The sequence below is a fragment of the Anomaloglossus baeobatrachus genome, chromosome 6 (assembly GCF_048569485.1).
Source record: "Anomaloglossus baeobatrachus isolate aAnoBae1 chromosome 6, aAnoBae1.hap1, whole genome shotgun sequence".
Classification (NCBI taxonomy): Eukaryota; Metazoa; Chordata; class Amphibia; order Anura; family Aromobatidae; genus Anomaloglossus; species Anomaloglossus baeobatrachus.
In genome coordinates this window covers 420,060,253-420,074,170 of record NC_134358.1, presented here as the reverse complement: position 1 = coordinate 420,074,170, position 13,918 = coordinate 420,060,253, and the positions used below count along the sequence as shown (strand labels likewise).

Genomic DNA, 13,918 nt, shown 5'->3' with positions numbered 1-13,918 from the left:
GAGTAAAAAGGAATTGGCAAATACTTGGACCTCAGATTATCTAGTGAAATACATCATTAAGCAAGTAAACGGAAACTACCAGTCAAGTTTGTTATACATTTCCAGTAGAAATAACAAAGGAATTGCATAACAGTTATGACAAATGTTTTTTAAGAATTTTTTTTTTTTGGTTGGGGGTGTAGAGGGTTAGAAGAAGCAAAACATATGTAATGAGAGCTCAGAAGTCCTCCTTGTATTTGATTAAAGAAAGACAAATAGGTACTTTAATTACAAATAACATTGGCAATGCATATATTAGTAAAGTAATCATTGAGGTAAAAAAAAGTACATTTCAAAAGATGCAAATTTTGTGTGATAATACTTTAGCTTTCAATTAAAAAACCCACTTGAAACATAAATAGTTAAAATGAAGCTTTGGTTTGGAGCCACTTAAATGATTATATTGTGCATTTTCTTAATTTAATTACTCATTAATTATAATTATTATAAAATGATTCCCTAGAGTTATTTTTTATTAAAAAGCCACCTTTCAAGCTGAAACAATATATGCTTATATTAACACTGCTATTGCCTATAGGTATTTTCAGAAAAGTCTGCATTTGGCAGTATATCAGAATTATCACATGGACTGTCTACTAAACAATCCATTCTGACAAGGACGTAAATCTGAATTAAAGTAGGTGAAATAAGTTTTGAACATGTCCCCAATTTTGTAAGTAAATATATTGCTAAACGGGCAATTTAGATTAATTGCTCACCAGCAGTGGGTAAAAACACATACAATCCATAGAGGCAAAGAAATCAAACCATAGATGTTCAGAAATTAAGTTATGTGTAGTATTGAGAAATACACAGAGAAAAGGTATTGAACACAAGAAAAAAGAAAGGTGCAAAAAGCCATGGATAGTCATGACACATGTGATGTGATTGTTGCAGAGAATTGTGAGAAGGCTCAACCACCTATTTCCAAGTTCACATGACCCGTTTGTAGTTGATGCAATCATCTACATTGTGTAAAATGGTGATGGATACTTCTCGTGAGACACATAAAACAAATTTCAATTATTAAAATTCACTGGGTCCATTAATTTTCTAAAAACTTGAAACAAATTCAATTTATAGTAAGCAGACATTCTAACACTATTTATTGTCCTGAAAACCTGCCATATTGACAAATTTTGGGGGCAATTCATATTATCCATTAACTTTGAAGCATATTGTCAGCCTTTACCAAACTAACCTATGCGACCATAATTGTGAGGGTGACAGTTAATACTTCCCTTTAAAACACTTGTGTACCTAATTACTGTAAAAACTGATGAACCAAGAACAACATTTATTTCCCAAGAGTTCTTTACATGTGTCTGGAGAAAAGCAGTGAGTGTGTGAATACTGTTTTTGACACTTAGTAATCTTGTTTATTTCCAAGGTCCCAATGCCAACATAATATCAGCCATCAAAAGTCTCCTGGTGGGATTGCAGTCTGCACCTGTTAGCCTCAAAGAGATTAACGTTAGGAAGTGTCACTGTCAAATGAAGAAGAAAAAATGCATTTGTGTGTTTCAACTGTTTTTATTTTCCTTTGTAATATTAACATTATCGGGCCATTCAATTTTAATACTTTTGGAATGGAATAGGCATTCAATAAAAAATAAGTAGACTCTCTTTCAAATCTATGATTTTACATAACAGGTCATAATAATAAAAAACAAACATCTGATTCTTGGAAGGTTTTAAGAGTTGGTAAATACAACCACAGATGAACAACAATGAATGACAAATTAATTTGACACCATGCCGTTTCTATAAAAGCAGATGTTTGGGCAATTTGCTGCTCTGGAGCATTCAGGCTTATGTTAAAACAATATCTATGAAAATAGCCATCAACAATGATCTTAGAGCAGGAATTATTGCTGCCCATCAATCATGGAATGAATAAAAGGCCAATTCCAAACAATTTGTACTCAATCAACCAACAGAGAAAAAGATTATTCACAAGTGAAAAACATGCAAAACAGTTGAAAATCTTGGCAGAAGTGAATATATCAGAAAATTCCTCCCAAGATCAGACAATCCAATAATCAGAAAATAGACTTAATAGCAGCCTACAAATATCTGAAAGGTAGTCGCAGTGAAGAGGGAACAACCCTATTCTCATTAGCACAAGAAAGTTACAAGAAGCAACAGGATGAAACTAAAAGAAAGGAGATTCAGGAAAAACTTTCTGACAGTGAGAGCAGTCAGAGAGTGGAACAGGTGACTATGGGAGGTAGTGAGCTCTCCATCAAAGGAAATCTTTAAGCTGAAGCTGGATAAACATATAGCTGGGATAATTAAGGAAAACCTGCACTCGCAGGGAGTTGGACCCGATGGCCCTTGAGGTCTCTTCCAACTCTACCATTCAATGATTCTATTGAAAATTGAAAATAAAACTAGAGCTAAAGCTTAGACACTAATGGAATCAGAAATCAGTTGAAATGTTTACATTTTAGGTACAGTGAAGGAAATATTAATTTGACCCCTTGCTGATTTTCTAAGTTTGCCCTCTGACAAAGACATGAACAGTCTATGATTTTAAGGGTAGGTTATTTTGAACAGTAAGAGATAGACTATCCATAATAAAACCCAGAAAATCACATTGTATAAATTATATAAATTTATTTGAATTTTGCACAGAGAAATAAGTATTTAATTCCCTAGCAACCACTAAGAGTTTTGGCTCCTACAGACCAGTTTGATGCTCCTAATCAACTTGTTACCTGCTTTAAAGACAGCTGTCACATGTACATTGTAAATTGTCCCCTGTATGAAAGACTCCTGTTCACAGACTCAATTAATCAGTCAGACTCTAACCTCTACAACATGGGCAAGACCAAAGAGCTTTTTAAGGATGTCAGGGACAAGATCATAGACCTGCACAAGGCTGGAATAGGCTACAAAACCATACAATGCTGGGTGAAGGAGACAACTGTTGGTGCAATAGTAAGAAAATGGAAGAAATACAAAATGAGTGTCAATCAACATCGATCTGGGGCACCAAAATCTCACCTCATGGGGTATCCAGGATAATGAGGAAGGTGAGAGATCAGCCTAAAAATACATGGGGGGAACTTGTTATTGATCTCAAGGCAGCATTGACCACTGTCACCAAGAAAACTATTGGTAGCACATTATGCCATAATGATTTAAAATCCTGCAGTGCCCACAAAGTCCTACTGCTCAAGAAGACACATATGCAGGCACATTTCAAGTTTGCCAATGAACACCTGGATGATTCTGGCCTGAACTAAACTCACCATGTTTGGAGGAAGAGAAATGTTGTTTATGACCCAAAGAACACCATCCCCACTGTCAAACATGGAGGTGGAAACATTATGTTTTAGGTTTTTTTCTCTGCTAAGGGCATAGTACTAATTCACTGCATCAATGGGACAATGGATGGAGCCATGTACCATAAATCCTGAGTGACAACCTCCTTCCCTCCACCAGGACATTAAAAATGTGTTGTAGCTGGGTCTTCCAGCATGACAATTACCCAAAACATACAGCCAAGGCAACAAAGGAGTGACTCAAAAAGAAGGTCATGGAGTGGCCTAGCCAGTTTCCAGACCTTAATCCCATAGAAAACTTAAGGAGGGAGCTGAAGCTCCGAGTTTCCAATCGACTGCCTCAAAATCTTAATGATTTAGAGATGATCTGCAAAGAGAAGTGGACCAAAATTCCTCCTAACATGTGAGCAAACCTCATCATCAACTACAAAAACGTCTGACTGCTGTGCTTGCCAACAAGGGTTTTGCCACCAAGTATAAAGTTTTGTTTGCCAGAGGGATCATATACTTATTTCTTTCTGCAAAATGCAAATAAATATATATATATATACAGTGCCTACAAGTAGTATTCAACCCCCTGCAGATTTAGCAGGTTTACACATTCGGAATTAACTTGGCATTGTGACATTTGGACTGTAGATCAGCCTGGAAGTGTGAAATGCACTGCAGCAAAAAAGAATGTTATTTCTTTTTTTTTTTTTAAATTGTGAAAAGTTTATTCAGAGGGTCATTTATTATTCAACCCCTCAAACCACCAGAATTCTGTTTGGTTCCCCTAAAGTATTAAGAAGTATTTCAGGCACAAAGAACAATGAGCTTCACATGCTTGGATTAATTATCTCTTTTTCCAGCCTTTTCTGACTAATTAAGACCCTCCCCAAACTTGTGAACAGCACTCAAACTTGGTCAACATGGGAAAGACAAAGGAGCATTCCAAGGCCATCAGAGACAAGATCGTGGAGGGTCACAAGGCTGGCAAGGGGTACAAAACCCTTTCCAAGGAGTTGGGCCTACCTGTCTCCACTGTTGGGAGCATCATCCGGAAGTGGAAGGCTTATGGAACTACTGTTAGCCTTCCACGGCCTGGACAGCCTTTGAAAGTTTCCACCCGTGCCGAGGCCAGGCTTGTCCGAAGAGTCAAGGCTAACCCAAGGACAACAAGGAAGGAGCTCTGGGAAGATCTCATGGCAGTGGGGACATTGGTTTCAGTCAATACCATAAATAACGTACTCCACCGCAATGGTCTCCGTTCCAGACGAGCCCGTAAGGTACCTTTACTTTCAAAGCGTCATGTCAAGGCTCGTCTACAGTTTGCTCATGATCACTTGGAGGACTCTGAGACAGACTGGTTCAAGGTTCTCTGGTCTGATGAGACCAAGATCGAGATCTTTGGTGCCAACCACACACGTGACATTTGGAGACTGGATGGCACTGGATACGACCCCAAGAATACCATCCCTAGACTCAAGCATGGTGGTGGCTGCATCATGCTGTGGGGCTATTTCTCAGCCAAGGGGCCTGGCCATCTTGTCCGCATCCATGGGAAGATGGATAGCACGGCCTACCTGGAGATTTTGGCAAAGAACCTCCGCTCCTCCATCAAGGATCTTAAGATGGGTCGTCATTTCATCTTCCAACAAGACAATGACCCAAAGCACACAGCCAAGAAAACCAAGGCCTAGTTCAAGAGGGAAAAAAATCAAGGTGTTGCAGTGGCCTAGTCAGTCTCCTGACCTTAACCCAATTGAAAACTTGTGGAAGGAGCTCAAGATTAAAGTCCACATGAGACACCCAAAGAACCTAGATAACTTGGAGAAGATCTGCATGGAGGAGTGGGCTAAGATAACTCCAGAGACCTGTGCCAGCCTGATCAGGTCTTATAAAAGACAATTATTAGCTGTAATTGCAAACAAGGGTTATTCCACAAAATATTAAACGTAGGGGTTGAATAATAATTGACTCACACTTTTATGTTGAAAATGTATTAAAATTTAACTGAGCAACATAGCTTGTTGGTTTGTAAGATTTATGCATCTGTTAATAAATCCTGCTCTTGTTTGAAGTTTGCAGGCTCTAACTTATTTGCAGCTTATCAAACCTGCTAAATCTGCAGGGGGTTGAATACTACTTGTAGGCACTGTATATATATATATATATATATATATATATTATATATACTAGAAGGTGGCCCGATTCTACGCATCGGGTATTCTAGAACTTACGTATTGTGTAGTTCATGTATGATTTTTGTTATATATATATATATATATATATATATATATATATGTTGTTGTGTGTAGTTACCAAGTGTTTGTGTAGGGCGCTGTACATGTTCTGGGTGTTTTCTGGGTGAGATGGGGGGTGAGAGCGGTGTTGTTTGTGTGTTGCGTTGTTTGTGGAGCGCTGTGTGTCTGTAGCGTTGTGTGTGTGTTGCGCGGTTTGTGTGTGTGTGGTGTGTTTTGGGGGGAGGTATGTTTTGTGCAATGTGTGTGTTGTGCGGTATGTGCGTATATTTGTGTGTGCAGCGTTGTCTGTGTGTGGGTGTCTGTGTAGGGAAGTTGTTTGTGGTTCCCAGTGTGTGTGTGTGGTGTGTTGTGCAGTGCGCGCGCGTGTGTGTGTTGGGGGGAGGTGTGCACTTCCCATCGTGCTCCATCCCCCATGCAGCGCACTCCCCATCGTGCTCCATCTCCTATGCTGCGCACCTTCCATCGTGCTCCATCTCCCATCCTGCGCACTCCCAAACGTGCTCCATCCGCCATGCAGCGCACTCCCGATCGTGCTCCATCCCCCATGCTGCGCACTCCCAAAAGTGCTCCATCCGCCATGCTGCGCACTCCCAAACGTGCTCCATCCGCCATGCTGCGCACTCCCTTTCATGCTCCATCCCCCATGTTGCGCACTCCCAAACGTGCTCCATCCCCCATGCTGCGCACTCCCAAACGTGCTCCATCCCCAATGCTGCGCACTCCCCATCATGCTCCAAGCCTCCCCCAGCATCAGCCTCCCCCTTTCAGCCTCCCCCAGCAATAGCCTGCCCCTGCATCAGCCTTTCTCCTTCTAGCCTCCCCCAGCATCAGCCTCTCTCCTCCTAGCCTCTTTCCTCCCAGCCTCCCCCAGCATCAGCCTCCCCTAGCATCAGCCTCTCTCTTTCCAGCCTCCCCCAGCATCAGCCTCCCCCAGCATCAGCCTCTCTCCTCCCAGCCTCCCTCGTCCCAGCCTCCTCCAGCATCAGCCTCCCCCTCCCAGCCTCTCTCAGCATCAGCCTCTCTCCTTCCAGCCTCCCCCAGCATAAGCCTCTCTCCTTCCAGGCTCCCCCAGCATCAGCCTCCCCCAGCATCAGCCTCCCCCTCCCAGCCTCCTCCAGCATCAGTCTCCCCCTCCCAGCCTCTCTCAGCATCAGCCTCTCTCTCCTTCCAGACTCCCCCAGCATCAGCCTCCCCCTCCCAGCCTTCCCCACGATCAGCCTCTGTCCTCCCAGCCTCCGTCTTCCCCTCCCAGCCTCCCTCAGCATCAGCCTTCCCCAGCATCAGCCTTCCCTTCCCAGTCTTTCCCAGCATCAGCCTCCCTCTCCCAGCCTTCCCCAAGATCAGCCTCTCTGCTCCCAGCCTCCTCCAGCACGCCGTGCTCCTCTGCCGAGACTCACACACCCGATCGCATACACTCACACACACCCGATCGCATACACTCACACACACCCGATCGCATACACTCACACACACCCGATCGCATACACTCACACACACCCGATCGCATACACTCACACACACCCGATCGCATACACTCACACACACCCGATCGCATACACTCACACACACCCGATCGCATCCACTCACACACACCCGATCGCATCCACTCACACACACCCGATCGCATACACTCACACACACCCGATCGCATCCACTCACACACACCCGATCGCATACACTCACACACACCCGATCGCATCCACTCACACACACCCGATCGCATCCACTCACACACACCCGATCGCATCCACTCACACACACCCGATCGCATACACTCACACACACAGACACTGACAATATCGCACATACGCGCTCACAGTCACAACATCCGGAGATACCACATGCTTCTGGCCATGTGATTCTCCATCAGGTCCTGGAAGGTCACAACAGCACAGTATCGAGGCCGAGAAGCAAGTGATATCGGCGGATGCTGTGAGTGTGTAGATGCGATGTAATGTGTGTGTGAGGTGTGTGTGAGAGTGAGTGTGATCTGATGTGTGTGTATGTGTGTGTGTGTGTGTGTGTGTGCTGTTATGTGTGTGCGTGTAGATGTCCGGCCGAAGCAGGACCTTGATGCGCTGGTAACTATGCAACCATGGTTACCAGCGTATCTCGTCCCCCCCTCGCACGGGAGCCCACACCAGCATACGGCAAGGCCAGCAATGCGAGGGTAAGTGTCGGCTGGGCTGGCGGCGTACGCTGATGTGGGCTCCCGTGGGTGGGGGGGGTCGGGGGGGTCGGGTACAGTACTCACCCGGGAGTCGTTTCTCCGTCCGTGTCAGTTCGGGGACTGCGTGCAGGGGGCGGGGCCAGAGCTAGCGTGCATTGCGTGAGGGGGCGGGGCGTGGCGTGGCCGAGTTGCCAATCCCTGCAGGGTGCCGGGGCGAGAGGCCAATCTGTGGGGGGGGCGGAGCCTGGGCGAGTGGCTGGCCAATCCGTGTGGGGGCGCAGCCTGGGCGAGCAACCAATCCGTGTGGGGGGGCGGGGCCATGGCGAGCCCAGCGGCCAATCAGCTTTGTGTCACCGTAAGGACACTGTCACCGTGACACAATTTTGGAGCATGACAGACAGACAGACAGACAGACAGACAGACAGACAGAATAGGGCAATTATATATATATATATATATATATATATATATATATATATATATATATTTATAATTTATACAATGTGATTTTCTGTATTTTTTTTTGGATATTCTATTTTTCACTGTTAAAATTAACCTACCCTTAAAATTACAGACTATTCATGTCTTTGTCAGTGGGCAAACTAAGAAAATCAGCAAGGGATCAAATAATTATTTCTTTCACTGTATAACAAAATTAGAAAAAGACTGAACAAGTATGGCTTGTTTGGAAGGGTTGCCTGAGAAAGCTTCTTCTTTCTAACAAGTTCATGGCATTACAGCTAAAAAAAATAAATCTGCAGACAGATGAGACCAAATTGAATACATTTGGCCATAATGTCCTGTGTCAAGTGTGGTGAAAACCAAACACAACATAGCAGCAAAAATATCTTATATCAACTATAGAGGTCTTTTGACTTATTTAGACTTGTTTTCAGCCACAGGACTTAGATATCTCGCAGTCATGGAGTCGACTCTAAACTCCACAATATTCCAAAGTTTTCAATAGTCAAATGTGAGGCCCTGTATCCAAAAGTTAAATCTTGGCCTAAACTTGGTCATGCAACAATGACCCCAAGCACAGCAGCAAATCTAGATCAGAATGGCTGAATAAGAAAATAATCAAGATGTTTCGCTGGCCCAGTCAAAGCCAATCAACCGGAATGAAATGATGTGGTGGGAAATTAAGGGTGCTTGGCATAAATACTGTAAATGCTCACCAATCTTTATTAACTTAAGCAATATTGTAAAATAGAGCAGGCTAACATTACTCCAGAATGCTGTGGGAAATTGTTAGTCATGCACAAAATGATTACTTCTAGTTATTGCTGCTAAAGATGGTTTTAAAATCTATTGATTTGCAGGGGCACTTAACTTTTCACATACTGTTTATTCCCTTTTTTTTTCAAATATAATGTGATATGTAAAATCATAGAATCCAAGAGTTCATTTTTCTCATGACTGAAGTCTGTATACCAGATCAACCATAAAAATATATACACAGGAGCCTTTATTATGGATGTGTCCATCTTTACCTTTTCAACAAATTTATTAGAAGGTGACTGTCTCTTTGTTTGGAACATCTTTCTACTCCCGTATGCCAGATGGAGGTGTACAGTTCTATTATGATTTACACCACTTTTGTTGTGGAAATTATGGTGAATTCATCATGCACACTTTAGCTCTGACCAATTTTTTAACAGTTGATGGAGCTGGTAAGAGATGTTGTTAAATACCAAAAGTCACAAAATTTTAACGCAACTTCAATTTGTGCAAAACAATTGTGACATTTCAAGCAGTTTTACTTCAGAATTAGGGATTAGGTCTCACATCTGCCCACTGTTAACCCTCTTCATGCTGCGCCCAGTTCTCAGGGAATGTGCCCCTACGTGTGTGTGAGGTGCAGCACTGACAGATGTAATATATCGCAATGCTGTTGTATTGGAATACATTATATCAGGGATAAGAGCAATAAATTAATGTTCCATGTAGGGACTAAGTAAAAGAGTAAAAATAAGTAAAAAATAAATTGTAAAAATATTTTAAAAAGATCAAAAAACAAAGAACCAAAAAAAGAAAACAATATATGTATATTTATGTAAAAAGAAAAAATGTACAAGCTGATCTATAAACTGTCACACTAGTTAACTCCTTCAGTGAACACCATAAAAAACTTAGCAAAAACTATGACTTTTCATCATACAGCTGACAAAAAAGTAGAATAAAATGCGATCAAAAAGGCACATGTAACTAAAGATATTATCAATGAAAACATCATCTTGTTCAGCATAAAACAAGCTACTATACATGTTCATCAGCGAAAAAAAATAAAAAAAGCTGTAGCTCTCATAGCACACCAATGCAAAAATAATGTATTGTTTTTATGGTGTAAAAAGAGCAAAACATAAAAAAAATATAAATGTAGTATTGCTGTAATCATACTGACCTAAAGAATAAAGCTGTCTTATCAAATTTACAAGATGGTGAAGGGCATAAAACACAAACAAAATAAATTCCTGAATTGCAGTTTCATCTTGATTCTTCCTCACAAAAACCGCAATTGAAAGTGATCACAAAATAGTACATGGCCCCAAGTTGTACCAGTAAAAACTCCAAAAACAAGCCTACACATGACTTCTTCACAGTAAAATAGGAAAAATCTATAGCCTTCAAAATACGGTGATGCAAAAAAACCTTTATGTTATAAAAAAGTGTTTTTAGTATAATAGCATACATAATGTATATAGCTGGTGAGATAAGCATTAAACACATCACCAATATTCTAACTAACTATATTTCCAAAGTGTTTATTGACATGAAATTCTCAACAGATGTCAGCAACAACCTATCCAATACACACAGGCAAATAAATCAAACCAAAGATCTAAAGACATTTAATAATGTGTCATTATGAGTAATGACACAGGAAAAAGCAGGAAACACATGAAGTTATGAACATGCAACAAGCCTTGGAAAAAAGTCATGACATCAGCTGAAATCTATCAGTAATTAGAAAACAATCCTGACACTTAGTGAAAAATTATCAGTAAGTTCAACTTATGGCCTAAAAAAGGTGTTTCATTACCAACGTGCCAAACAAACATGTCATGATGAGTAAAACCAGTGAGCTTTCTCAAGACCTTTGCAACCTTATTGTTTCAAAACATATTGATGGCATTCGTTACAGAGGAATTTCTAAATTACTGAAAGTTCAAGTGAGCACTATTTGGGGCCATAATCTAGAATTGGAAAGGACATAATTTCACCAAAAAACAGCCATGAACAGGTGCTCTGCACAGGATTTCAGACACAGGAGTGAAAGGAATTATCAGAAGATTTTTCCAAGAGCCAAGGAAACCCTGAGGAGATTTACAGGAAACCTGAAATCAACGGGTTCAATTGTTTCAACGAAAACAATAAGTGATGCACTCAACCTCCATGGCCTATATGCACGCTCAAAACATAAGATTCCATTGCTGAACAAAAATCATGGTCAAGTGAGTTTATATTTTGTTCAACAACATTTAAATAAGCCTGTGAAAAACTGGGAGAGTATAGTCTGGTGAGATGCAACCAAAATTGAACTCTTTGATGCTATAATGCCCACTATGTTTGAAGACCTAAAGGCACTACTTAACACCCCAATTACACCATACCAACAGTAAAGTTTGGGGTGGAATTATCATGGTGTGGGACTGTTTTTTAACATACCACACTGGCAAATTTCATATAATAAAAGGAAGGTATACTCTTGATAAAAATCTGCTGCCATCTCCCAGGTTGCTAAAGATGAAACAAGGGTGGACATTTCAGCTATACAATGATTCGAAACAATGGCAACAAAAAAATAAAAGATTTTTTTTAAAAGGTGATCTTTATTTCTAAAAAAGTAGAAACATAGTAAAACAAAAAAAAAACCTACATATGTTTGGCATCATCATTATTGTTTCTACACAGAATATAATGATAACATGTCATTTAACAATTTAATTCTACAATTGATTTTTTTTGTTAAATTTACCTTTCAAAGAATATAATGCAAATGTGATTAAAAAAAGTACTACATGCACATACGAAAAAATAGCATCAATTAACACTACAGTTTGTCATGCAAAAAAAGCCCTCATTTAATTCCATTGTATGAAAATCGTAAAAAAATTCTAAATTTTAATGCAAAACTATATTGTACAAAAGTAATAAACAAATGAATATTTAATTTTGCCATTGTCATAATTTTACTTACCTATATAACATAGTATTTATGCAGCAATTTAAATAGTGTAAAATATAAAACAAAAAAGGCCAATATTGTATTTTCTTTTAATATTTTTCTCCATAATGAGTAAAGAAATGTGTACAACACCCCAATACGATAACACAGAAAACACTTCTCATCTAAGAAAAAAAAAAGTCTACTGTACAACTCTAACCTATTTATTTGCAAATGATCAGAAGAAAAAGAAAAATGTAATAGCCTTTTTCCTTTTTGGTTATATGTACTGATCATTCTAAAAAGCCATAATACGCGCCCTTGCTGCTAACTAATGAACGTTTAAAGGATTTCAATTATCATTCATGCCCGAAAGAAAGATATTGTAGTTTAAATCATACAAACAATATGGTGTTAATTTAAATGACTAGCCTGATACTTAATGCAAGCAAGCATGGGAATTCAAGGAATTGAAAGGTGTGCAAAAGACTGGCCCAGGGGGTCGAATAAAGTACTATAGAGGATTACAAAGGAAAGGTAGAAAAGTTATATTCGTTGTGAGAATCCTAGCAGAAAATGAGATAACTTACATAATATTTTAATTTTCTTGCTCTCCTATTAAAGAAATAGGTAAAGAACGTCTGTAATTCCCTACTTAAAGTATTAGCGCCTCAGTTCATGAGCTCTAACACCAAGACTTTTCCTGTTCATCTTAGTTTTCATGGAGCTTTTGAGTCTTCTGACCCCAGAAGGTTCTTATTCCATTGCAATTATCTGTTCAGTATTTCATTTGTATGGAAAGCATGTTCCATTTTTAACTCTGAAATGAGAGCACATTCGTAGCGTATTCAGCTTCTTATTATAAATGTGTTTCTATAACAATTTAAAAACTAGGATCCAACTTTATATCTTAGGGAGGGTCTTAAATACTTTGAGCCAATAGCTGGACAAGTTTTCTGAGTGCCCATGCCATAAATTTTCAAATATTCTTTCCCAACATGTAGATCCCTGAAGGGGTTGCCCACACTTGGGGTGAAATTCTGAAGTAACTCTATGTGACTATTGACGTCTGTTTCTTCCCAGTGAGTGGTGCGTACAATGTCAGGATTCTCCAGTATTGCTAGTGTGGGTAGGCAGTCCCATGATCACATATATAAGATTTATATACTTGCATTAAGGTATCAACAAGAGCTGCCCATCCTTTCTTAACAGAAGTGCACTGAGAGAGGATGCACAGATCTAGACAGATTGTTAGGCTGAGGACACATGGGCTTTATTGCGAGTTAATCAGAAAACCCTCAGCTCCTGCTCTGCTGGAGTGTAACCCAAGTGTCATGCAAGTGTCATCCTGCGATTCTCGCACTGCACTTACATTACACCGGTGTAATACGAGTGCAATGAGATGATTCTCTCGCTCCCATAGACTTGAATGTGTGCGAGAGAAAACGAATCAGATTCCACCCGCAGCATACAACGATTGTTTTCTCTGTTTGATTAGTGCTGAGAAAAAAAATCATTCATGAGAGCTGCCCCATAGAGTAAAATTTGGCCGAGTGGAACATGATTTTTTATCCCATTCCACTCGCTCTATTTTACTCATCGTGTGTGCTTATCCTTAAGGCCCCGTCACACTAAGCAACATCGCTAGCAACATCGCTGCTAACGAACAACTTTTGTGACGTAGCAGCGATGTTGCTAGTGATGTCGCTGTGTGTGACATCCAGCAACAACCTGGCCCCTGCTGTGAGGTTGTTGGTTGTTGCTGAATGTCCTGGGCCATTTTTTAGTTGTTGCTGTCCCGCTGTGAAGCACAGATCGCTGTGTGTGACAGCAACAACTAAATGTGCAGGCAGCAGGAGCCGGCTTCTGCGGAGGCTGGTAACCACAGTAAACATCGGGTAACCAAGAAGCCCTGTCCTTGGTTACCCGATATTTACCTTTGTTACCAGCCTCCGCCGCTCTCACTGTCAGTGCCGGCTCCTGCTCTGTGCACATGTAGCTGCAG

General features: G+C 40.7%; 1 protein-coding gene across 1 annotated transcript in view; it reads right to left on the bottom strand.

Moving 5' to 3' along the window:
* CNTNAP2 (contactin associated protein 2) overlaps positions 1-13,918 on the bottom strand; it is a 2,823,191-nt gene that overhangs the window by 829,542 nt on the left and 1,979,731 nt on the right. The window lies entirely within an intron of this gene.